Source organism: Rana temporaria, chromosome 7, assembly GCF_905171775.1.
Source record: "Rana temporaria chromosome 7, aRanTem1.1, whole genome shotgun sequence".
In the NCBI taxonomy this organism is placed as follows: domain Eukaryota; kingdom Metazoa; phylum Chordata; class Amphibia; order Anura; family Ranidae; genus Rana; species Rana temporaria.
In genome coordinates this window covers 167,272,448-167,296,199 of record NC_053495.1, presented here as the reverse complement: position 1 = coordinate 167,296,199, position 23,752 = coordinate 167,272,448, and the positions used below count along the sequence as shown (strand labels likewise).

Below are 23,752 nucleotides of genomic sequence, written 5' to 3'. Positions count from 1 at the left end.
GGATGACACCGAGGCGCAAGTTGGCACAGACTAACCAGCGCCGAGGAGCCGCTGAGCAGGGACCGGGAGCCAGAGATCACCCGTCCACTCTGCAGGGGGGAGGCCGAGCCGGCTACACCACGGCCACGCTGTGCCGCGCTGGAGGTAGGAGATAGGATTCGTCAGCGCTGGCGGGGAGAAACAGCTGATCGATGCATCAGACCTGGCGCTCTGCGTCTCCTGTCAGCATCGCAGCATCGCAGAGTCAGATCGGAGCCCGCCCTCTCTCACTCACGCATCACACGCTCTCCATGTCTAGGTGGTCCTCAGAAATGTATCTTACCGATATCCTTTTGGTCTAAAAATTCCAAGATTAGAGCTGCCCCGCCTCTCCAGTACTCTTTTAGTGTGTGTATGTTTATTGTGTGTGTACAGTGCCTTGCGAAAGTATTCGGCCCCCTTGAACTTTGCGACCTTTTGCCTCATTTCAGGCTTCAAACATAAAGATATAAAACTGTAATTTTTTGGAAGAATCAACAACAAGTGGGACACAATCATGAAGTGGAACGAAATTTATTGGATATTTCAAACTTTTTTAACAAATAAAAAACTGAAAAATTGGGCGTGCAAAATTATTCAGCCCCCTTAAGTTAATACTTTGTAGCGACACCTTTTGCTGCGATTACAGCTGTAAGTCGCTTGGGGTATGTCTCTATCAGTTTTGCACATCGAGAGACTGAAATTTTTGCTCATTCCTCCTTGCAAAACAGCTCGAGCTCAGTGAGGTTGGATGGAGAGCGTTTGTGAACAGCAGTTTTCAGTTCTTTCCACAGATTCTCGATTGGATTCAGGTCTGGACTTTGACTTGGCCATTCTAACACCTGGATATGTTTATTTGTGAACCATTCCATTGTAGATTTTGCTTTATGTTTTGGATCATTGTCTTGTTGGAAGACAAATCTCCGTCCCAGTCTCAGGTCTTTTGCAGACTCCATCAGGTTTTCTTCAAAAATGGTCCTGTATTTGGCTCCATCCATCTTCCCATCAATTGTAACCATCTTCCCTGTCCCTGCTGAAGAAAAGCAGGCCCAAACCATGATGCTGCCACCACCATGTTTGACAGTGGGGATGGTGTGTTCAGGGTGATGAGTAGTGTTGAGCGGAATACGCCATATTTGATTTCGCGATATATCACGAATATATAGACGAATATTCGTGAAATATTCGCTAAAATCGAATATTCGTGATATTTTATCAAAAAATTATTTTTGAGAAATTTCGCTAATGCGAATGCGAAATTGATTGCGAAATTCTGAAACATTCAATTTCACCTGCCCTTTGGAAAAAGTGTGGTTTTACGTAATGGACCCTGCAACTAACAACAAGGTATTAATAAAATAAATACATTATTATATAGATTTGAGGGTTTACTTTGACCAATTTGTATATTGATTAGTTTAATAAATATTGAATAACCATAGATTTGGAAAATACAGATCTCTCCTCTAGACTGACCTGTATTGAGTTAGGTAAAGATCAAACGCACACTGGGGCCCCTGATTCTGTTGAGTTAAAAAAAAGCCAAGTAAACCGTTTACGTTGACATCTCTTAAATGTCTTTATGTTAAACAGTTATTATTCTCATTAAAGAGGTGAAATGCAAATGATGACACGGGACAAAAAATGGAAAATTCTTTGAAGATGTGATACACTGGAAAAACGCACAGAAACACTCCACTCTCTCTAGCCACCTTGTGAATCTGCACTGAAATACTGCTGGGAGTGATCTTATATACTGGTCGTGCAGGCAGGTTCCTAATGGTTGCTATGGAGGTTGCTAACCTCTGACAACTGTGGTAGGAGAACTCTGATTGGCTCTGATGCAAAAGAAGGGCGGAGAAAGTATTCGATAGCGAATATTCGTCAACATAAAAGGATCGCCTCAGCTTAGCTACTCGGCCCAGGGTCTCTAATCATACCAGCAATGCTTTTAGACGTCGATGGAGATCACTAGGATGTGATCTGTTTTTAAAATAAATTTGAAAAAATGTGAATATTCGTAATAGCAAATTTTGGCCGCGATATTCGCGAATAATCGAATATGCAATATTCGTAACGAATATTCGCAATACGAATATTCGTGAGCAACACTAGTGATGAGCTGTGTTGCTTTTACGCCAAACATAACGTTTTGCATTGTTGCCAAAAAGTTCGATTTTGGTTTCATCTGACCAGAGCATCTTCTTCCACATGTTTGGTGTGTCTCCCAGGTGGCTTGTGGCAAACTTTAAACAACACTTTTTATGGATATCTTTAAGAAATGGCTTTTTTCTTGCCACTCTTCCATAAAGGCCAGATTTGTGCAGTATACGACTGATTGTTGTCCTATGGACAGAGTCTCCCACCTCAGCTGTAGATCTCTGCAGTTCATCCAGAGTGATCATTGGCCTCTTGGCTGCATCTCTGATCAGTCTTCTCCTTGTATGACCTAATAGTTTAGAGGGACGGCCAGGTCTTCGTAGATTTGCAGTGGTCTGATACTCCCTCCATTTCAATATTATCGCTTGCACAGTGCTCCTTGGGATGTTTAAAGCTTGGGAAATCTTTTTGTATCCAAATCCGGCTTTAAACTTCTCCACAACAGTATCTCGGACCTGCCTGGTGTGTTCGGCTTTAAACGGACCTCTGAGACTATCACAGTGCAGGTGCATTTATACGGAGACTTGATTACACACAGGTGGATTCTATTTATCATCATTAGTCATTTAGGTCAACATTGGATCATTTAGAGATCCTCACTGAACTTCTGGGGAGAGTTTGCTGCACTGAAAGTAAAGGGGCTGAATAATTTTGCACGCCCAATTTTTCAGTTATTTATTTGTTAAAAATGTTTGAAATATCCATAAAATTTTGTTCCACTTCATGATTGTGTCCCACTTGTTGTTGATTCTTCAAAAACAATTACAGTTTTATATCTTTATGGTTAAAGCCTGAAATGTGGCAAAAGGTCGCAAAGTTCAAGGTGGCCGAATACTTTCGCAAGGCACTGTATGTATACTGTGTGTGTGTATACTGTGTAGCCCCATAATCTATTGCCTGGGGGCCCCATAATCTTCTATTGCCTGGGGGCCCCATAATCTCCTATTGCCTGGGGGCCCCATAATCTCCTATTGCCCAGGGGCCCCATGAGTTGTCAGTCCGCCTCTGGTATGGACTTTAGTAAGGTTTGTAGCATCATCCCATCATCCTCCTGGTTTCAACCTCATCATCTGAGTAACTGGGCCGTGTGTGAAAGATTTCCTACCATAGGACACAGGCCTTGTGACCATAGGCCTTGTGTTTAAAGGAGTTGTAAAGGAAAAAAAAAATGTTGCCTAAAATTAATGTCTGCAAGGTAGACAGATAGAATAGTGTAATGATTCTGTTAAAAAAGAGTAAATACCTATTACATTCCTTCATCTATATCACCTCCGGCGTTCTAGTTTCTGTTCTCTCATTCACTTCCTGGTTTGCGGTGCTCGTTCATGTAAGAACTACATTTCCCAGTATGCATTGCGGCACGCCCAGTAATTCACACCTCCTTGAAGTCTCTAACACGTAGAGAGCGTCCTGCCGCACAGATGTTGTTCCCAGGAGGGGGTGAGCACGTCACTGACCACCGCAGTAAAGCCTCCCTTCACGGTGGTGAGTAATAATCAGACAAGCAGGAAGTGAACAGAACAGAGAAGAAATAGAGCAACGTCTGAGCAAAAACGAACAATGAGGAAGTGAAAAGAGGAATATTGGCAGGTAAAGGATGCTTATTATAAAAAAAAAAAAAATCCTTCACAACCCCTTTCATTTCACCTAGCTCTTACTAGGTGTCTGTGATATGACATAGACTTTTAAATACTAATTATTACTACAGGGAGCGGAAGGACATCAACAGCACTTGTGATACATTTTTCTGGACTTCAGATGTGAGAAACTGTGTCATAGCATACTCTGCCCCAGGGCCAAAACTAGGGGGAGGCAGGAGGGGGACATGACTATTGGAGAGGTGCACAGCTGATCAATGTAGCTGTTGGGGGAAATCACTGGAACCGATCCTCTGTGTGGCTCTGCCTACAGTAACTGAAAGCTGTAATTCCTTCTTCCCTCCTGCCGGCTTTCACCTGCAGAATATTATCCCCAGTAATTTCCCCCACCTGCTGCTCTGATCACCCACTCTGTCCACATGCGATTCTCCCAGCTTCCCGTTGTATGTGCCTGCCATGCAATGTGCTCTCCATGTCCTCCCTCCACAGCACTGCCAACTTCCTTCTGCTCCGGCCAGCTGCTACAAGGCAGGGAATCTTCAGATGGAGAAGGGGAAAAGGGGTGGAGGTGGTAAATAAGGACCAGTCTTACAGCGTCACATGTACGTCACATGTAGCGTCACATGTCTACGCAGTGGGGAGTTGGCGATGAGACATCAGGAAGTCACATCCAAGATGTTGGTGCTGGAGATTCGAAGCCCAACTAAGACCAGGCTCCAAGAAACAGGTGGTGGATTTCCTACATGACAACATGGGGTCTCTGCTGACTCTAGATTCCAAACCTTGCCTATTGGGTATTTTTCCAGACGCTGACAAATGCACCAACATTTTCATGCATGAGAATATTTTCTACACGAAAAACAATCGCTAAACTTTGGATAAGGCAGGCTCCCCCCAGACTAGCTGACTGGAAGACTGACGTAAACATGATATTGCCCTATAAAAAATTCATCTATATAAATAGAGGATGCCCCACAAAATATAACAACGTTTGGGATCACTGGCTTAATGCATCTGACACATGTGTATACAGAGCACGTCTATACAGAGCACGTCTCCCTCTTTCATGTGCTGCCCAGCTGGGCCCGGGTCATATATGCCACTTTCTTCAAGGATATATAATCCCAAAAAGTATGTTGATACTCCAAAAAAACTAATGTATATAGCAACAGTCTATGTAATTATTCAAGAACTCATGCATTGCCCATATATGTCACATGAGGAATGACTGTACTGAACAAAGAACTTGTTTGTGCATTGGAAAATTGTACACTTTTGTGGGAAATAAAAATGTTTAAATAATAAAAAAAAAAGAACAGGCTCAGAGGAAGGCAGTTGCTTGACTTCATGGGCTGGTGGGTACCTGTTTGTTAAAAGTTAACAGCTGCAATATTTTTTTAGTACTAACACCTTTCCTGCCAACTGTACACATATATGCACCCTCACAGAAGTGGGTCCTATCCATAGGAGATATCCATTACAATTGACCTCCAAATTAAATTCTACAGGGCACAGTGGCAGCATTTTACAGGGCACAGTGGCGACAATTGATGGGCACAGTGGCGACAATTGATGGGCACAGTGGCGACAATTGATGGGCACAGTGGCTACAATTGAGGGGGAACAGTGGTGACAATTGATTGGCACAATGGTGACAATTGATGGCACAGTGGCGACAATTGATGGCACAGTGGTAACAATTGATGGCACAGTGGCTGCATTTGATGGCAGGACACAGTGGCTGTGTTTGATGGCACAGTGGCTGCATTTGCAATGGCACAGTGGTGACAATTGATGGGCACAGTGGCGACAATTGATGGCACAGTGGTGACAATTGATGGCACAGTGGCCGCGTTTGATGGCATGGCACAGTGGTGACAATTAATGGGCACAGTGGCTGCGTTTGATGGTATGGCACAGTGGCTGTATTTGGCATAGCAAATGGCAGTGGTGACAATTGATGGGCACAGTGGTGACAATTGATGGCACATTGGCAACAATTGATGGCACAGTGGTGACAATGGGCACAGTGGCGACAATTGATGGCACAGTGGCTGCGTTTGATGGCTTGGCACAGTAGTGACAATTGATGGGCACAGTGGCAATAAATGATGGCACAGTGGCTGCGTTTGATGGCATGGCACAGTGGCTCCATTTGATGGCATGGCACAGTGGTGACAATGGATGGTACAGTGGCGACAATTGATGGCACAGTGGCGACAATTGATGGAATGGCACAGTAGTGACAATTGATGGCACAGTGGCTGCATTTGATGGCACAGTGGCTGCCTTTGATGGGAACAGTGGCTGCCTTTGATGGGCACAGTGGCTGCGTTTGATGGGCACATTGACTGGAATTGATGGGCACAGTGAGGCTGCAATTGTTTATTTTTTTCGTTGTTTGCACCCCCCCAAAAATTTTGAGCACCAGCCGCCACTGGTGTGGGGTTGTTTTGCAGGGGTTGGGCTTGGCCCCTTAGTTTCAGTGAAGGGAACTGTTAAGGCGTCACCATACCAAGAAATTTTGGACAATTTTATGCTCCCAACTTTGTGGAAACACTTTGGGGATGCCCCCCCCCCCCGTTCCAACATGACTGCTGACAGTGCACAAAGCAAGGTCCATAAAGACATGGATGAGGGCGTTTGGGGTGGAGGAACTTGACTGGCCTGCACAGAGTCCTGACCTCAACCCGATAGAATACCTTTGGGATGAATTCGAGTGGAGACTGTAAGCCAGGTCTTCTCATCCACATCAGCTCCTGACCTCACAAATGCGCTTCTGGAAGAATGGTCAAACATTCCCATAGACACACTCCTAAACCTTGTGGACAGCCTTGCCAGAAGAATTAAAGCTCATAGCTGCAAAGGGTGGGCCAACTCAATATTGAACCCTACGGACTAAGACTGGGATGCCATTAAAGTTTATGGGCGTGTAAAGGCAGATGTCCCAATACTTTCGGTAATATAGTGTATATATATATATATATATGTTTTTCCCTTCATTTCTATTTTAAACTGAATGAGTTGTTTTACAAGGTAAGGGTTCACATATACTTTAATGTTCTCGTGGCAATGAGCATTTTATATTTGGATCAATAAAGTCATGCTGTGGTCACAATGATGTTATTTTTTTGAAAATCAAACAAGTTTACAAACATGATGTATTACCTTTTTCCGATAAGCCTCTGTAAGCTGCAAACAGAAGAACAACAAGAGTTTAGTCCTTTTGCTAGACGTACATCATAGAGAATTGAAAGTTCTTTACTAAAAGTACAGAGATGCTCTCCTCTCTTAACCTTTGTATGAAAAAAAATCTCTATGGTAAATATATTCCTCAGTGGAACCCATTTAATGTACTTCTCAGGCCTCGTACACACGACAGAGTTTCTCGGCAGAATTCGTCGAGAATCTCGGTGAAGAGCCGGATTCTGTCGAGAAACTCGGTCGTGTGTACATTTTTGGCCCGATGGAGCCGCCGAGGAACTCGTCGAGCAAATAGAGAGCAGGTTCTCTATTTTCTCGATGGCAGTGGATTTTGGCTCGACGAGTTCTTCATCGGGCTGTTTTTTAAACGAGAAACTCGGTCGTGTGTATGCTAAGAAACTTGTCAAAAACTTGACACTGGAGACCAACATAGGTAAAACTAGCGTTTGGATTGGAGATAGCACATTCGTGTCGCTTCCAACATTATTTAATCGTTTATTTGCAGCGCTTTACACAATTTTTCCTAAGGGCACAAAACTGCAATATACTATTTTTTTTTTTACGATATTCACACAGAGTTCCTTAAAATTAGGTGGAACCTTTTTCTTACTGGACTCAATATTTGTTTTTTTTTTTATTGTCACCTTATTTTGGTCGTGTGTTTTAAATCCTGCTTTTAATCACCTTATTTTTAAATTTTTAGAAAATGCTAATCCTTTTATTTTTTGTAATGTCAAGTTCCCCCCATAGAAACCTTATTGCTTTGTCTTATCTCATGTGTCCCTTTCAAATTACACCTTATATCCAATTTTTACAAAATAAGAACCTGCCTTCTCACTTGCAAAATTGAAATGTAAAAAAATACAAGGACAAGTATGAACTGTAAAAAAAAAATGTACCATTTATTTTGGTAATAAAAAAAAATTTGATATGCAAAAGTCAGCACTGGAGAGCTTGCTGCCATTTGTGCACAGCCAGGTGTGGCCTGATGTGACTGGTGATCAGTTGGAGGCCAAAATGGGGACTTGAGAGGTTCATTCAGGAAGTCACGCATCAAGGTCTTGGACTCCCCGAGGTCAGAAACTGGAGCAGGGCAGGCAGATGTCACCAGGTTGTGGTACTACAGCAGCCTGAACTCTGGTACACCACATGGAAGTAAGGGAGTCACTTTCTTGATTTCTTCAAGGCCTTCCTTGGTGGCTTCCCTGCAGCCTGCTCTTTCACCTTCTCTGCAGCCTTCTCAGCAGCCTTCCTCTTATGCCTGGCTGGAGGTGGTGCCACAGGGGTAGTACTCATGCCAGGAGGAGGAGTAGACGAAGGTGGTGGAGGATGAGTAGCCGACGGTGGTGGAGGAGGAGGTGGAGGAGAAGGAGGAGCAGTAGAAGGAGGAGGAGCAGTAGAAGGAGGAGTAGAAGGAGGAGGAGCAGTAGAAGGAGGAGGAGTAGAAGGAGGAGGAGTAGAAGGAGGAGGAGCAGTAGAAGGAGGAGGAGTAGAAGGAGGAGGAGCAGTAGAAGGAGGAGGAGTAGAAGGAGGAGGAGTAGAAGGAGGAGGAGCAGTAGAAGGAGGAGCAGTAGAAGGAGGAGGAGCAGTAGAAGGAGGAGGAGCAGTAGAAGGAGGAGGAGTAGAAGGAGGAGGAGCAGTAGAAGGAGGAGGAGTAGTAGAAGAAGAAGAGGAAGCAGAATGTTCAGATGAAGCAGGAGAAGAAGAGGAAGAAGAATGTTCAGATGGAGCAGGAGAAGAAGAGGAAGAAGAATGTTCAGATGGAGCAGGAGAAGAAGAGGAAGAAGAATGTTCAGAAGGAGCAGGAGAAGAAGAAGAAGAAGGTGGGGGAGCTTGAGAAGGAGCAGGAGAAGAAGAAGAAGAAGGTGGGGGAGCTTGAGAAGGAGCATGAGAAGAAGAAGAAGGTGGGGGAGCTTGAGAAGGAGCATGAGAAGAAGAAGAAGGTGGGGGAGCTTGAGAAGGAGCATGAGAAAAAGAAGAAGAAGAATAAGAAGGTGGGGGAGCTTGAGAAGGAGCATGAGAAGAAGAAGAAGGTGGGGGAGCTTGTGAGTTATGTGGTGTGTGAGGATGGGGATGGCGGCAAATCACAGTGTCCTCTGTGAGAAGACCCCTCACCCCCTGATTTGCCAGGGTGATGAGGAGGCCCTCAAAGAGGAGGCGTTGGTCTAATGTCATTTCTGACATTTTGGCCAAAACAACTGTGACAAATCCCTCCTGAGCAGTGGGAGGCTGTTGCAGGGTTGCATGGGCATCCCGAATGAGGGCTAGTGAGGCGTCACGCACCCTTGTATCCCTCACCTGCCTTCTCGGACGCAGATGAAGAGGAGACACCTGGCATCTCGTGCTTGGCCCAGCAACCTCCTGCAACCCACTTGGGCCTGCCACCTCATCCGCTCCACTTGGGCCTGCCACCACGTTACTGCTACTTGGGCCTGCCAACACGTCCAAGATACTTGGGCCTGCAGCCTCCTCCAAGCCACTCACCCTGTCCTCCTCCTGCCTGGCATTTTCCTGATCCTCCTGCTGCCTGGTCTCGTCCTGTGTATGGAAAAAAAGTAAAGTTTTACTATTTTTTAAAATTTTTGGTTTATTTATTTAAGCTCCTGACTGTACCTTTTTTTTTGGTCACGACTTAGCTAAGCCAATCATTCTGACCCATGTTTTATGGTCAATCACACCACAAAAATTCATGGCCAATACTGACAAATTTTAGGAATAACACTTTTATATTTAAATTTTTTTTACCTTTAATATCTTAATTTACATCTCTTTAACAACATTTGAACACCACATATTTGCACATTGAAAGTACTATATACCTGGCTCCAGCTGGGCAAATCTGGATCTTCATCCAGGATGGAAGGCTGCTGAGAGGGTTCTTCTGCAGAGGGAGCAGCAGGTTGGCTGGAGGGAAGGCTGGAGCTTCTGTGGCTTCTGGGGCGAAGGCTAGAAAGTGACTCCCTAACCTCCAGGTGTTCATCCAGGAAGCTCAGTTTGCTGTAGTACCACAACTTGGGTTGAAATACCCGCCCTGCTCCAGCTCCAGACCTCATCGAAGCCAAGACCTTGTTGCGTGCCTTCCTGTAGGTGCCTCTCAAGGTCCCAATTTTGACCTCCAACTGGTCAGTTGTCACATCAAACCCCACCTGTCTCCGCACAAGTGGGAGCAGGCTCTCCAGTGCAGTTTTGCGCAATTCTCTATTTCGAGAGATGGGGTCTTTGGTGGCCCACAGAACAGGAAGTTCTTGCCACCTATCAATAAAGATCTCCAAGAAGTCGGGTTGGTTAAAGCGATTCATCTTTTCCTGTCCAAAACCAAGGATAAAAAAATAATGTCACTACACAATCTAGAAAGTCAATTACTCTTTCTCACAAGCTAGCCCTTAAAGGGTCACTAATGGATAACTATATTTTTTGATGAAATTACTGTTTACAGTGTCTAGAGACATACAAGTGCATACATATAATGTGCCTCTAGTTTCACTTTTGGTTTTAAATTTAGTTATTGTTTCTGTGAAGTAAAGAGACACACAGAACCAAAAAAAAATAAAAGCAGGGCATATTTTAATTTCAAAAATTATTAGCATTGTTTTGGTTGATTTTTAAACACACAGCTTAGACCACAGTGACAAGCTCCCCTGATAAATTTGAGAGGGAGCAGAACCAGGAAGTGATGATTTATGCAAATGATTACAGCTGCTTAAAAGCAAAAAGGGACAATGAGGACATGAAATCAATACTGATATAATGTAAAGTTAGTTATTTCTGCCCCAAACAATTTTGGCTTAGTGCTCCTTTAAATGTCTGTCTTTCCTGAATATGCCACTGCTGTCCCAAGTTCGAAGCATACCTACACGCTTGTCGTTCAAACGTCTTTCTTACGCAACCCGGTCGTATGGACGCTACATGTGTTCGAGCCTTATATACACTCCGCACACGACATCCGCCCATGCTTACAAAAAATTGATGTTTCCCCCCCGCCCCTTATCTTCCGTCGCAAAAACGACAAGGTGGAATTGGCAAGAGATCATGTTGGGTCAGTTCCTAGGAAACAGATGACCAGTTGTGTCGAACTAATAAGCCAGATCTCATCCTCATTTGTGTATGAAACGTTAGTTAGATAAAAGCACTCCGATATAGTTTGGTCAAGACATAAAAGCGACCATTTGCATCATGTTTAAACCGACTTGTTTTTAGAAGACATCCTGATGAGAACCGAGATTGCCCACACAACAGTAGTTGGATCAAAATGCATAATCAAAGCGTTGTTTACGTACGACGGCACTATAGCGGACCATTACCTTCAAATTAAAAACTGGCTATGTTGTAATTTCTGAACCTAAGATGTAGGCCACAAAATCATTCAATCAAGAAAAACATGTAAAATGTAGTTACATACCGGTCTTTGACCCGATCGTTATCTCCGCCGTCTTCCACAAACTGTGAACGCCCCTTTTACTCACGTGGTAGCCCTTTATACACGCGCATGTGGGACTTTACGCACGTCTCCCCGCCCCTGACGTTCATGGTATCGTATTTTCCCCGCCCCTTTTCCATCTTTTTTTTGTTGGAAGCACATGTTGGAGAAGATGGCAGCACGGCGAATCAGGTGTAAGGCCTCCAACATGACCTTTGAGGAAATGGTGGAGATGGTCCTCATCCTCAAAGCAGAGGACTACGATGGGAGGCATGGGCCATATAAGTACCCTAATAAGGTCAAGGCCCAAATAATGGAGAAGGTGAGGAGGAGTCTCCATCAGAAATTTGGGGTGAAAAGGTCCAAGGAGCAGATCCGGAAAAGGTGGTGTGACCTTAAAAAACGGGAGCCGGAACAAATGAAGAGGATCAGGAGAGTGATTAGAAGAAGTAAGTTTGTTATATATTTTGTAAGATTTGTTCTGCGCCATGTGTTTTTGATTTCAGGTTGTACTGTAATATTTTTTTAGGCACAATAATTTGTCGTCAAACTGGACGTCCATTCGGAACGACTAAATATTGTGTTTAAAATCCTAGAAATTAGGACATTTTTTTAAAATTGTGGTGAGATCAATCGTGAAAATAATGTAGATGTGCTATTAAAACCACCAAACTTTTTTTATTAATTAAATATACAGTAAAAGGAGAGTCTGCTCAGCAGTCGGTGACACATGTGGACTCATTTGCATAATTGTTGTCCCCTTTAATAACCCATTTTGGGCTTCACACAGAGCTGAGGTGATCCAGTGTATACTTTGTTGGCTTACATGTTTAAAAGTAGACCAAAGCTACAAGATTTGTCAGGATCTTTGTGAATGCCTTCAATCCTGTGTTTTGCCCTGAGGGGTTTTTCAAAACATCAATAGTCCCAGAAATTGTCTAAAGTGAATCATATTCCTCTTTCAGGCCTATAAGCTAGAAAAAACCTGTTTCCATTTTCTTCATTCTCGTAGGGCGTCATGAAGCTTCGACACGGGAGCAAGAAGTCCAGCAAGCCACACCCCCGAGGGATGGTGATGATGCGCAGCCTGCCACCACATCAGGTAAAGTAACATATAACTAACCCAGCTTCAGGTAATGTAGATGTAGGCCTGCCTAATTTTAAAAAATGGTTTTGTCCCACATTTCAGGATCAGGTGGTGGCTTGGACAGGCATACAAAACAGATGGTTATATCTGAAATCTGGGCCTGCAGAGAAGAGGTGGAGGAGATTCATCTGGCCAACCGACAAATTAAAGAAAGAACAAGGAGGGTGGAAAATAAATTAAAAAATTTACTTGATGTTTTGGGGAGACTCTGAATCTAAAAAAAATACAAAAAAAAATTTTATATACCAGATTTTAATGTTTATTTAATTAAAAAAAAACCAAAAAAAAAATAAAACCAGATTTTCTACTTTATTTAATAAAAAAAAAAAACAAAAAAAAAATAAAACCAGATTTTCTACTTTATTTAATAAAAAAAAAACCAAAAAAATAATAAAACCAGATTTTCTACTTTATTTAATAAAAAAAAAAAAAAAAAAAATCCAAAAATGATTGTATATTGTATGAGAAAAATCACCCACAAAAATACAAAAATGATTGTATATTGTATGAGAAAAATCACCCACAAAAATGATTGTATATTGTATGAGAAAAATCAACCAAAAAAATCCAAAAATGATTGTATATTGTATGAGAAAAATCACCCACAAAAATACAAAAATGATTGTATATTGTATGAGAAAAATCACCCACAAAAATGATTGTATATTGTATGAGAAAAATCAACCAAAAAAATACAAAAATGATTGTATATTGTATGAGAAAAATCACCCACAAAAATGATTGTATATTGTATGAGAAAAATCACCCACAAAAATACAAAAATGATTGTATATTGTATGAGAAAAATCACCCACAAAAATGATTGTATATTGTATGAGAAAAATCAACCAAAAAAATACAAAAATGATTGTATATTGTATGAGAAAAATCACCCACAAAAATACAAAAATGATTGTATATTGTATGAGAAAAATCACCCACAAAAATGATTGTATATTGTATGAGAAAAATCACCCACAAAAATACAAAAATGATTGTATATTGTATGAGAAAAATCACCCACAAAAATGATTGTATATTGTATGAGAAAAATCAACCAAAAAAATACAAAAATGATTGTATATTGTATGAGAAAAATCACCCACAAAAATACAAAAATGATTGTATATTGTATGAGAAAAATCACCCACAAAAATGATTGTATATTGTATGAGAAAATATACCAAAAAATTTTGTAGGGTATTTATGAATAAATAAAAATAAAAAAATTTAGAAAATAAAGAGCTTTTGAACATCAAAAAAGTGTGTGGTGTTTTTACTAAAATACGTAAAATTGTCTATGTGTTTGGTTTGGGGGTCACCTGGGAAATGTTTGCTAGTTGATAATGAAAATACACTTAGTTACACTTAGTAAAGAACTCCAAACAACACAAGCAAGACATAACAAGTTTAGAAAAAAAATTATGATTTATTTTTAAGAAAGCTACAATTAGGGCAAATTTGATTGAGATGGTATTGCCCCCCTACCCATGAAATAGTCCATGTATTTGTCCCGGACTTCACGGGCACTCTGGGGGGGCAGTCCTGTGTGGCCAGCTTCAAGGCCCGCCAAAGTTTCTGCAGGGGTCAAATGTTGTGCCTCGGGCCCAACCAGGGCCATATAATTTGGAGATTGTCTCCTTAAAAAATTGTGGAGAATGCAGCAGGCAAAAATAATTGTATTCCACTTATATTCCGCCATGTGGAGAGAGGTGAGGAAAAGGCGGAACCGGCTGGCCATGATGCCGAAAGCGTTCTCAACCACTCTACGTGCTCGGCCCAGCCGGAAATTAAAGACACTCCTCTCTGGGGTGAGGGTGCGCTGAGGGAATGGCCTCATAAGATGGGGTCCCAGGGCAAACGCTTCATCAGCCAGGAAAACAAATGGCAGGCCTTCTACATTCTGGTCATCCGGTGGCAATGACAGATCATCATCCTGAAGGCGAAGCGCGAACTCCGTCTGCCTGAAGGCTCCCCCATCCGATACCCGTCCATTCATCCCGACATCCACAAAAAGGAATTCATACTGTGCTGACACCACCGCCATCAGCACAATACTGTTGAACCCCTTATAATTAAAGAACTGGGATCCTGAACGGGGTGGAGGCACGATGCGGACGTGCTTCCCGTCGATGGCTCCCCCGCAGTTGGGGAAGTTCCATCGGGTCTGGAAGTCCAAAGCCACAGACTGCCACTCCTGTGGTGTGGACGGAAGCTGGGGAAGAAAAAAATAAAAAATTAGCCACATAACCTTGCAAGCAGATTATACAAAGACATTATAAGCATTATAACATTTCTGGGAACTAGCATATTATATCTAAATATATTTAGCCAATTAACACATTAAACACCCCCTCTGATGGGCCAATGCCCAAGTTTGGGGGAGGGCTAGATGAGTTTGGGAGTACTAAAAAAAATTAATTTTGATTATTGGTGAACATAGACTTTACAACACATTTTGGAGGGGAGGGCTAGATGAGTTTGGGAGTCCTAAAATTAAAATAAAAAAAAAAATAAATATTGGTGAACATAGACTTTACAACACATTTTGGAGGGGAGGGGGGGGACATTACAATGGATATAACACAATACATTGGGAAGTGACTAGACTAGGTAGGTTGGGGCCCAGGATAGCATGCTGGGGAGGTAAGTGCTGGAAAATATGCATGTAGGCCAAAAAAGGGGCATCAAAGTTTACATCATGCATGGGGGCAAAGGGGACATTCACAGCATATTCCAGACATGGTAATTAGGGAAGGAGGAGATAACTACAAGACATTAGCATACATTATAGACATAAAATGTGATATTAAAGGAGAAAACTTACCCTCATATATTCCTCCTGCAGAACCTGGATGATGGCAGAGCAGGTGTCAGGAATGATGAGGCCCAGAGCCTGGGGGGAGATGCCCGTGGAGAACTTTAAGTCCTGAAGGCTTCTCCCAGTTGCCAGATAACGGAGGGTGGCAACTAGCCTCTGCTCAGCACTGATGGCTTCCCGCATAACGGTGTCCTGCCTGGTAATATAGGGGGACACCAAAGCCAACAGGTGCTGAAAGACGGGATCAGACATCCTCAGGAAATTCCTGTAATCAACAGGATTATTTTCCTGAAGCTCCCGCAGCAAAGGCATGTGAGAGAATTGGTTCCTACGGAGCAACCAATTCTTGGTCCATGAACGTGTCCTCCTCCTGTTCATGAACTCCTCATTGTCTAGGTCATAAACAAACAGACCTATAGACAGAAGATGCTTAGCACGAAGTCGGCGACGACTAGGTGCCTGCAACATGGCTACAAGGCTAGTTACGAACGACAAATCAGAATTGCACTAAACAGACCGCAGTGAAGAACAGCAAGACCTATGAAGAACGACCCTGACAATGAAAAACGCGGGGACAGGACCGCAATGTAAAACAATACGACCTGACCGCACGTCTCGATTGCCTAGATACGACCCACACAAGTACAAACTGAACGGCAGAGATCAATCTGAAAGCACAAAGACTGAAAAGCACGAATCGTCACTCACCAAACTTTTACTAACACGCGTAAACACGGAATCAGCAAAAGGAGCCCCAAGGGTGGCGCCAACAAAATCAAACCTCCCCTTTATAGTCGCGTCATACGTCGTGAGCGTCATCGCGCCGGAGAACGACCAGATTTTGGTATGTTACGTGTGTACGCAAAGCAAGCCTGCCGAGCTTCTCGACAAGTTCAACAAGGAACTCGTCGAGGAACTCGACGGGCTTTGCACGTCGAGTTTCTCTGTCGTGTGTACGAGGCCTCAGACACTGGAAATGGGCAAAGCAACTGCCAACCACATATAGCAGCCATTACAACCAGAACACTCAGTACAACTTTTGTATGCTGCATCTGACCCCCTTTTCTAATTACCCCGCTCCCTTCTGTTGTGTGTGCACTACTCGCTCTACAGAACATAATGACACAATCACTTACCTGCTACCATTACCTCGTTAAGCGTCATTCAACTTAATGGCTCAGAATGAGAGATAATGGCTCTTTCAATTGAGTACATATACTTTCTATACTTGTAGGCAGGATAAAAACAATAACTATTTTCTCTAAAGTCTTTTACAGCACCCATTTGAAAAATGCGATGCAACACAGAGATGAAAATTGTTCTAACTCCCTTCTCTACAATTAGACAATAATTCAAAGCCTTTTTACATGAATAGTCAAAATTACCATTAATCAGTGCTAATAGACTGATAACCTTCAGTATCCATTAATTTGTTTTTCAGTTTCATACATAATATATATATATATTTGAAAAAAATAGAACATACAGTACTTTTCTAATTAATGACATAAATGCATAACAAAAGATGTTTTCTTATGTAAATTCAGTTTTTACATGGCAAAAGCTGCATTGTAAAAAGAAAGTATATACCGAATAAGTTTTTCATCACATTTTTTTGTGCTGAAAATGCTCCCCTCGGCTTATACTCGAGTCACCTTTTTGCGTCTGATCTCCCGGACTTTGGGGACCCGGTACCGGCCGGCCGGTCAAGTGTGCAGAGTTTGTTGTCCGGGGACCTGCGGCCGGGGAGCACAGATTTTTCAAAGCCGGGCACCCCTTCCATAGACTCCCATATTAGATGGTCATTTCTCCAGTGACTTTGGGGACCCGGTACCGGCCGGCCGGTCAAGTGTGCAGAGTTTGTTGTCCGGGGACCTGCGGCCGGGTAGCACAGATTTTTCAAAGCCGGCGACCCCTTCCATAGACTCCCATGTTAGACAGTCATTTCTCCAGTGACTTTGGGGACCCGGTACTGGCTGGCCGTAGGTCCCCTGGACACACATGTAGCCCCATTTCTCCTCTACAAGTGTGCAAAGTTTGTTGTCTGGGGGACCTACGGCTGGGGAGCACCGATTTTCAAACCGGGGACCCCTTCCATAGACTCCCATGCAGGGGCAGACTGACAACTCATGGGGCCCCCGGGCAATAGAAGATTATGGGGTCCCTGGGCTTACAGATGGCCACCACACCAGGAGGCAGTGCAGAGGTGGGGCAGCTAAAATCTCGGGATTTTCACATCAAAAGCATGTCGGTTTCCGGCATATCAGGGACAGATGTAAAAACATTTTTTTTACATACTGTCCCTGGTTTTACTGAGCCTGGCAACCCTGATGGGGCCCCCTAGTGGCATGGGGCCCTCGGACAGTGCCCGAGTGACTCAATGGTCAGTCCGCCCCTGCTCCCATGTTAAACGTCAGTCTAGTCATGGACACAGTGAGGCATGGGCATAGTGAGGCATGGACACAGTGAGGCATGGGCACAGAGTGGCACGGGCACAGTGAGGCACGGGCACAGTGAGGCACGGACACAGTGAGCCATGGACACAGTGAGGCAAAGTGAGGCACAGTGATGCATGCAGATGGACACCCTAGGCTTATACTCGAGTCAATAAGTTTTCCCATTTTTTTGTGGTAAAATTAGGTGCCTCGGCTTATATTCGGGTCGGCTTATACTCGAATATATACGGAAGCTGCAACAAAGAAAAATAAGAACGTTTTTTGATGGTAGCTCAAGTGGACCTTGATAGCAAAATTATCTTTTCCACCACTGTATACATTAAATAGGTAAAACATTTGTAAACCACGCTGTGCTTCAAAAAAGGAATATATCCCTTTCATGAATAAGCCTATTTCTGACATTTGGTGTTTCCAAGTTAAAATCTGTATTTTTTGCTAGAAAATTATTTAGAACCCCCAAACATTATAGATATCTATATATATCTATATATATATATATATATATATATATATATATATATATATATATATATATACAGTATATATAGATATATATATATATAGATATATTTTAGCAGAGAATCTAAAGAATAAAATGGCGATTATTGCAATATTTTATGTCACACGGTATTTGTGCAATGGTGTTTTAAACGCAACTTTTTGGGAAAAAGACACTTTCATGAATAAAAAAAAAAATGAAAAAGTAAAGTTAGCCCAATTTTTCTGTATAATGTGAAAGATGATGTTACGCCGAGTAAATAGATACCAAACATGTCACGCTTTATAATTCCACACACTGGTGGAATGGCGACAAACTACGGTACCTAAAAATCTCCATAGGTGACGCTTTAATTTTTTTATGGTTACCAGGTTAGAGTTAGGCCTCGTACACACGATAGGTTAACCAGAGGACAACGGTCTGACGGACCGTTTTCATCGGTCAAAACCGATCGTGTGTGGGCCCAATAGGTTATTTAACCTTCGGTTAAAAAACAGCAAACTTGCTTTAAAATGTAACCGATGGATTGCTAACCGATAGGTCAAAACTGATCGTTAGTATGCAAAACCATCGGTTAAAAACCCACGCATGCTCAGAATCAAGTCGACGCATGCTTGGAAGCATTGAACTTCATTTTTTCAGCACGTCGTTGTGTTTTACGTCACCGCGTTCTGACGCGATCGGTTATTTAACCTATGGTGTGTAGACGTGACGGACCATCAGTCAGCTTCATCGGTTAACCTAAGACAACGGTCCTTCAGACCGCTGTCCTCTGGTTAACTTATCAAGTGTACGAGGACTTACAGAGGAGGTCTACGGCTAGAATTATTGCTCTCGCTCTGACGTTCGCAGCGATACCTACATGTATGATTTGAACACCGTTTACATATGCGGGCGCGACTTCCGTATGCGTTTTCTTTATAATATAAAATTGTGTTTTTAAAAAGAAAATTGTTGATCACTTTTATTGCTTTCATAAGGAATGTAAACATCCCTTGTGACAGTAATAGGTGGTGATAGGTAGTCTTTATGGAGAGATCCCAAAGTATTCAGATCGCCGAAAACGGCGATTCTGAATACTGTGTATTTTTTGTAAACCGGCGCCATTGGTAGCCGAGTAAACCGGAAGTGACGTTGTGACGATGCTTCCGTGTTTACATTGAAGAGACTGGATCAACGCCATTCACGGCTTTGTTCCAGTCTGCGGCTAGGAACTGGAGGCGGCGGTTAGTAGATCGGGTCTCCCGGTGGGACGGGAGGCCCGGTAAGAGCGGCGGAGGCAGCGGGAGGCGGGATAATAACCAAGCGGCTTTTAGCCGCATCAGTTGTTAGTCCCCAGAAAGCCAATCGCAGGCTCTAAAAAATGAAACCGGGATGAACAAAACAGTCCACCAATGTGAAAGGAAAGAGAGTGTAAATCAAATAGTCCTAATATAGAGATGAATGAGCATCACTAAGGCATCACTGGAAGGGGAGGCGTCAATGAAAAATAAAGACTTGCAAGGAGAACCACCACTGACTGTATAGAGGCTTACTGGAAGTAATGGGCTTAAAGGGGCATATACCACTTAAGTCATGTGAGCTTGTGGTGATATTCACCCTTTGGAGTGAAGGTCCAGGTTTCTACACTCACAGATCCAGGTAAAACCAGCACGGTCCTCCACAGGTGGACAGTGAAACTTACAATAGAGATTCACACGATGAGAAGAGAGGAATAATCACTGTATTCATATGATGAAACCAAAAACAAAGGTCCCACATAGCGTGATAACGTTTAGATATTTAATGTAAAAGAGGTAAAAAAAGGCACACTCACATTTCCATAGTACACAAAAGCTTTGACAGAAACATAGAGTAGCGTAATGATGATGGCAGGTCTCAACCAACGTGTTTCGTCTGAATAGACTTCATCTGGGGTGTATACATTCCATTTGAACAATCGAAAACATTTTAAGTCTGTTTACTTTTTTCTCTAAATTTCCAATCTGCCCCTGCAGCCGCCTGGATTATCTATGTCACATATCCCAAGAGGCATTAGCTTACAAGGCAGCACCTTGAGGAGGTAGGATCTGGCATGCATTATCGGGGAGCAGACTGCAAGGACAGAGAAGATACAGCTGGCTCCCGATGATGTCAGAGTGGACGGTGGCACTCCAGAACCTGGTGTGCAATGGGGGATCACAACAAGCAGCAATGCTTTGGCTGTTTGTGTGCTATTATGTTTACTGAAGATAACAATACGTTGAAAGGATTTACAGTAAAAGAAATTACACAAGGAGTGAAGTTCCTTTGAAGTACAAATTACTATTTTATGTCTGTTCTCATGATTAAGAAAATGCTTGTTATTATTACAGTTACAGCTTGATCTTTTTTTTTTTTTTTAAAGCTGAAACAGGTTTAATTTTTTTTTTTTAAGGGTTGTTATAACTATTTTCACAAAAGCAACTCAACAGGCTTACAGAACATCAAACTCAAGGGAGGATCTGTCACTTCCGGGTCCTGTATGATATCCAAACAGGCTTTACCATCTAGAGCGAGACATGGATTGCACACCATCGCCAGAGGAATAGCCCTATCTGCACACGCTAGTGCCAGGGGAGGCACATATACACGTGAGTGCAATTTGTACCTTATTGTTTTTATATCATTATTAAATTTACTACACTATGGGACTTTTACCCATCTTTCCTGTGGAGTCATTTTTATACATCCTAGCTCTATCCTGAGAGATCAGTGGAGTGGTGTTAGCAGTGGAACCAAACCAATCTGGTTTTCCAAATGCGCATTTTGACCATCCTCTAAAAAAAGGGGTCAAACACCTTCGGTGAGTTGCCACCTTTCCATTGAGCACTCAAGGTTGAAGAACTAGAAGTCACCTATATAGGAGCAACTTGGTTTTAGTGCTGAGATTATCATCACAAATGGACTTTTTTCTTGCTATTTTTCATTTCCTGTTTGATTTATGACATTGTTTATATGTTTCAAATTTCACTTTTCACTTATGAACACGCTAAGCACCTAATCCTTTCATTTGATACAAATTCAAGGGTCGCGATCAGGACAGTACCAGTAAACACATTCTGATGTGGGACAGCTGAATCTCAGGATCTGATCAATACATCAAATAATATGGTCTCCCCTTTGTCTCCTCTTATTGGTTAGCTTAGCTGCATCATGCATTTCATTGTGTGCAGGTGATGAGGCTAATGACTGAGGAGGAAAGGGAAGTTTTTGTTTCAAGGCTCAGGATGTATACATTAAAGCCTGGTACACACTATGGGGCAGATCCACAGAGCGAGTACGCCGGCGTATCTACTGATACGCCGGCGTACTTCCAAATTTCCTGCGTCGTATCTTTGGTTTGAATCCTCAAACCAAGATACGACGGCATCTGGGTTAGATCCGACAGGCGTATGACTTTGTACGCCTTCGGATCTTAGATGCAATACTTCGGCGTCCGCTGGGTGGAGTTCTCGTCGTTTTCCGCGTCGAGTATGCAAATTAGCTATTTCCAACGAACCACGAATGTACGCGCGGCCGTCGCATTCTCTTACATCGTCTCTAGTCGGCTTTCTTCGGCATATAGTTAAAGCTGGTGTTTTGCGGCGTATAGTTAGACTTGCCATGTTAAGTATGGCCGTCGTTCCCGCGTTTCATTTGAATTTTTTTTTTTGCGTAAGTCGTCCGTGAATCGGGATGGACGTAATTCACATCTTTGTTAAAAAAAATTACGTCCTTGCGACGTCGTTTAGCGCAATGCACGGCGGGAAATTTAGGGACGGGGCATGCGCAGTTCGTTCGGCGCGGGGACGCGCTTCATTTGAATGAAACACGCCCCCTAATCGCCGATTTGAATTCCGCCGCCAGAGATAGACTACGCCGCGGTAACTTACGGCGCAAAATCTTTAAGGATTCAAACTAAAGCCAGGTAAGGTACGGCGGCGTAGCGTATCTCTGATACGCTGCGCGGGTGCAGATCTCTGTGGATCTGCCCCTATGAGATTTTTTTCGATCAATCCAGCTGGTTGAATGAAAAAAAACTGTCATCTCTGGTCAGAGGCCACTGTACCAACTATGTGAAGTTAGTGTAGCGATCTCCCCTGTTGAGCTGTTGTGTCCTAACAGATAAATGCCCCACATCCCCCCCGCGCCAAATCACTCCGATCAGCACTCTCCGCCAATGGCTGGGAGCACTGATCAAGAGTCCATTGGCTGCTGGTTTTCCAGCTTGCTTGTCTGACAGAAGTTGGCCAAACGGCTGGCTTCTGTCGGACAGGGTGGCATACACACTGGCCAAACGTCGGCCACTTTTTTTTAATCAGGAAATAAAATATGACCCATGTGTACAGGCTTAAGGATACAAAATAAAACCCAGAAAGAGGAAAAAACTGTGCCACAATTTCGGACCTGTCAGGCTGAGAGTCCAGGGTAGGTAACCTGCAGTATAAATATCCACGGAGACTGGACTAATAATATTACAGTAGTAACAACACACTAAAACATGCAGCGCAATGGAAACCTTGCCCCCTTTGTCCTCTGACGTCCTTATGGAGATTAGTGATAGTGATTATAGTGATTCCTTAAAGAGACCTGTGTGAAGCCCATAGATTGTACAATGAAATCGATCAATAATTTATTATAAGTACTGAACCCATATTGTAGGACCATAAATCAGTGACATCTGTGGGCATCTCTCATGTCTCGCCAGGTGTCTCACACAGTGGAGCGCCGCAGACCAAAGCCACCTCCCCCTCCTCTTTGTTTACATCTACAGGAGGGGGAGGCAGCTTTCGCCTGCAGCACTCCGCTGTTTGAGAGGGAGGAAGAAAGTTGATCTGGAGTAATGGAATGCGGACTTGCTGTAATTGTGTAACAAACTTGTGAAGCCTGGCAAGTCTAGCAATAGCTTAGCAAGTCATTTTCAAACTTGCAGCACAATTGCTTGCTATCTGAAATTGCACACTGCTGAGAGCCTGAGCCAGTCATTCCCAACCCTTCCACAGCCCGGCGCTCCAGTGAGTGCTGGAGGGGTAGAGCAGAGAGCCAGTGACTTACAGTCACTTCTTTCAGTTTAGTGAAGACTGAGAACTGAGTGGTCATCCCTTAGTTCTAAGGCTTATGCCGCATACACACCATCACTTTATGTGATGAAAAAAAACGACACTTTCTGTGAAGTAAAAAATGACGTTTTTGAAACTTCAATTTTCAAAGACGAAGTTGCCTACACACCATCGTTTTTCTCACAATGTTCTAGCAAAGTGAGGTTACGTTCCACCACGTTTTTCCATTGAAGCTTGCTTCATAAGTAGCTTCTGGGCATGCGTGGATGAAAAAACGTCTTAGAAAACTACGTTTTTTGCTACACACGGTCAATTTCTGTGAAGTAAAAAGTGCACTTTTGAAAAATGACACATAAAATTGAAGCATGCTTC

The 23,752-nt window shown here is 43.0% G+C and overlaps 1 protein-coding gene across 1 annotated transcript in view; it reads right to left on the bottom strand.

Moving 5' to 3' along the window:
* The window catches only part of LOC120945855 (tenascin-R-like), a 736,249-nt gene that overhangs the window by 408,619 nt on the left and 303,878 nt on the right, over window positions 1-23,752 (bottom strand). The window contains exon 3 of the mRNA XM_040360372.1: window positions 6,945-6,968. The gene's annotated coding sequence lies outside the window, so the exon portion shown is untranslated. The remainder of the gene's footprint in view (window positions 1-6,944; window positions 6,969-23,752) is intronic.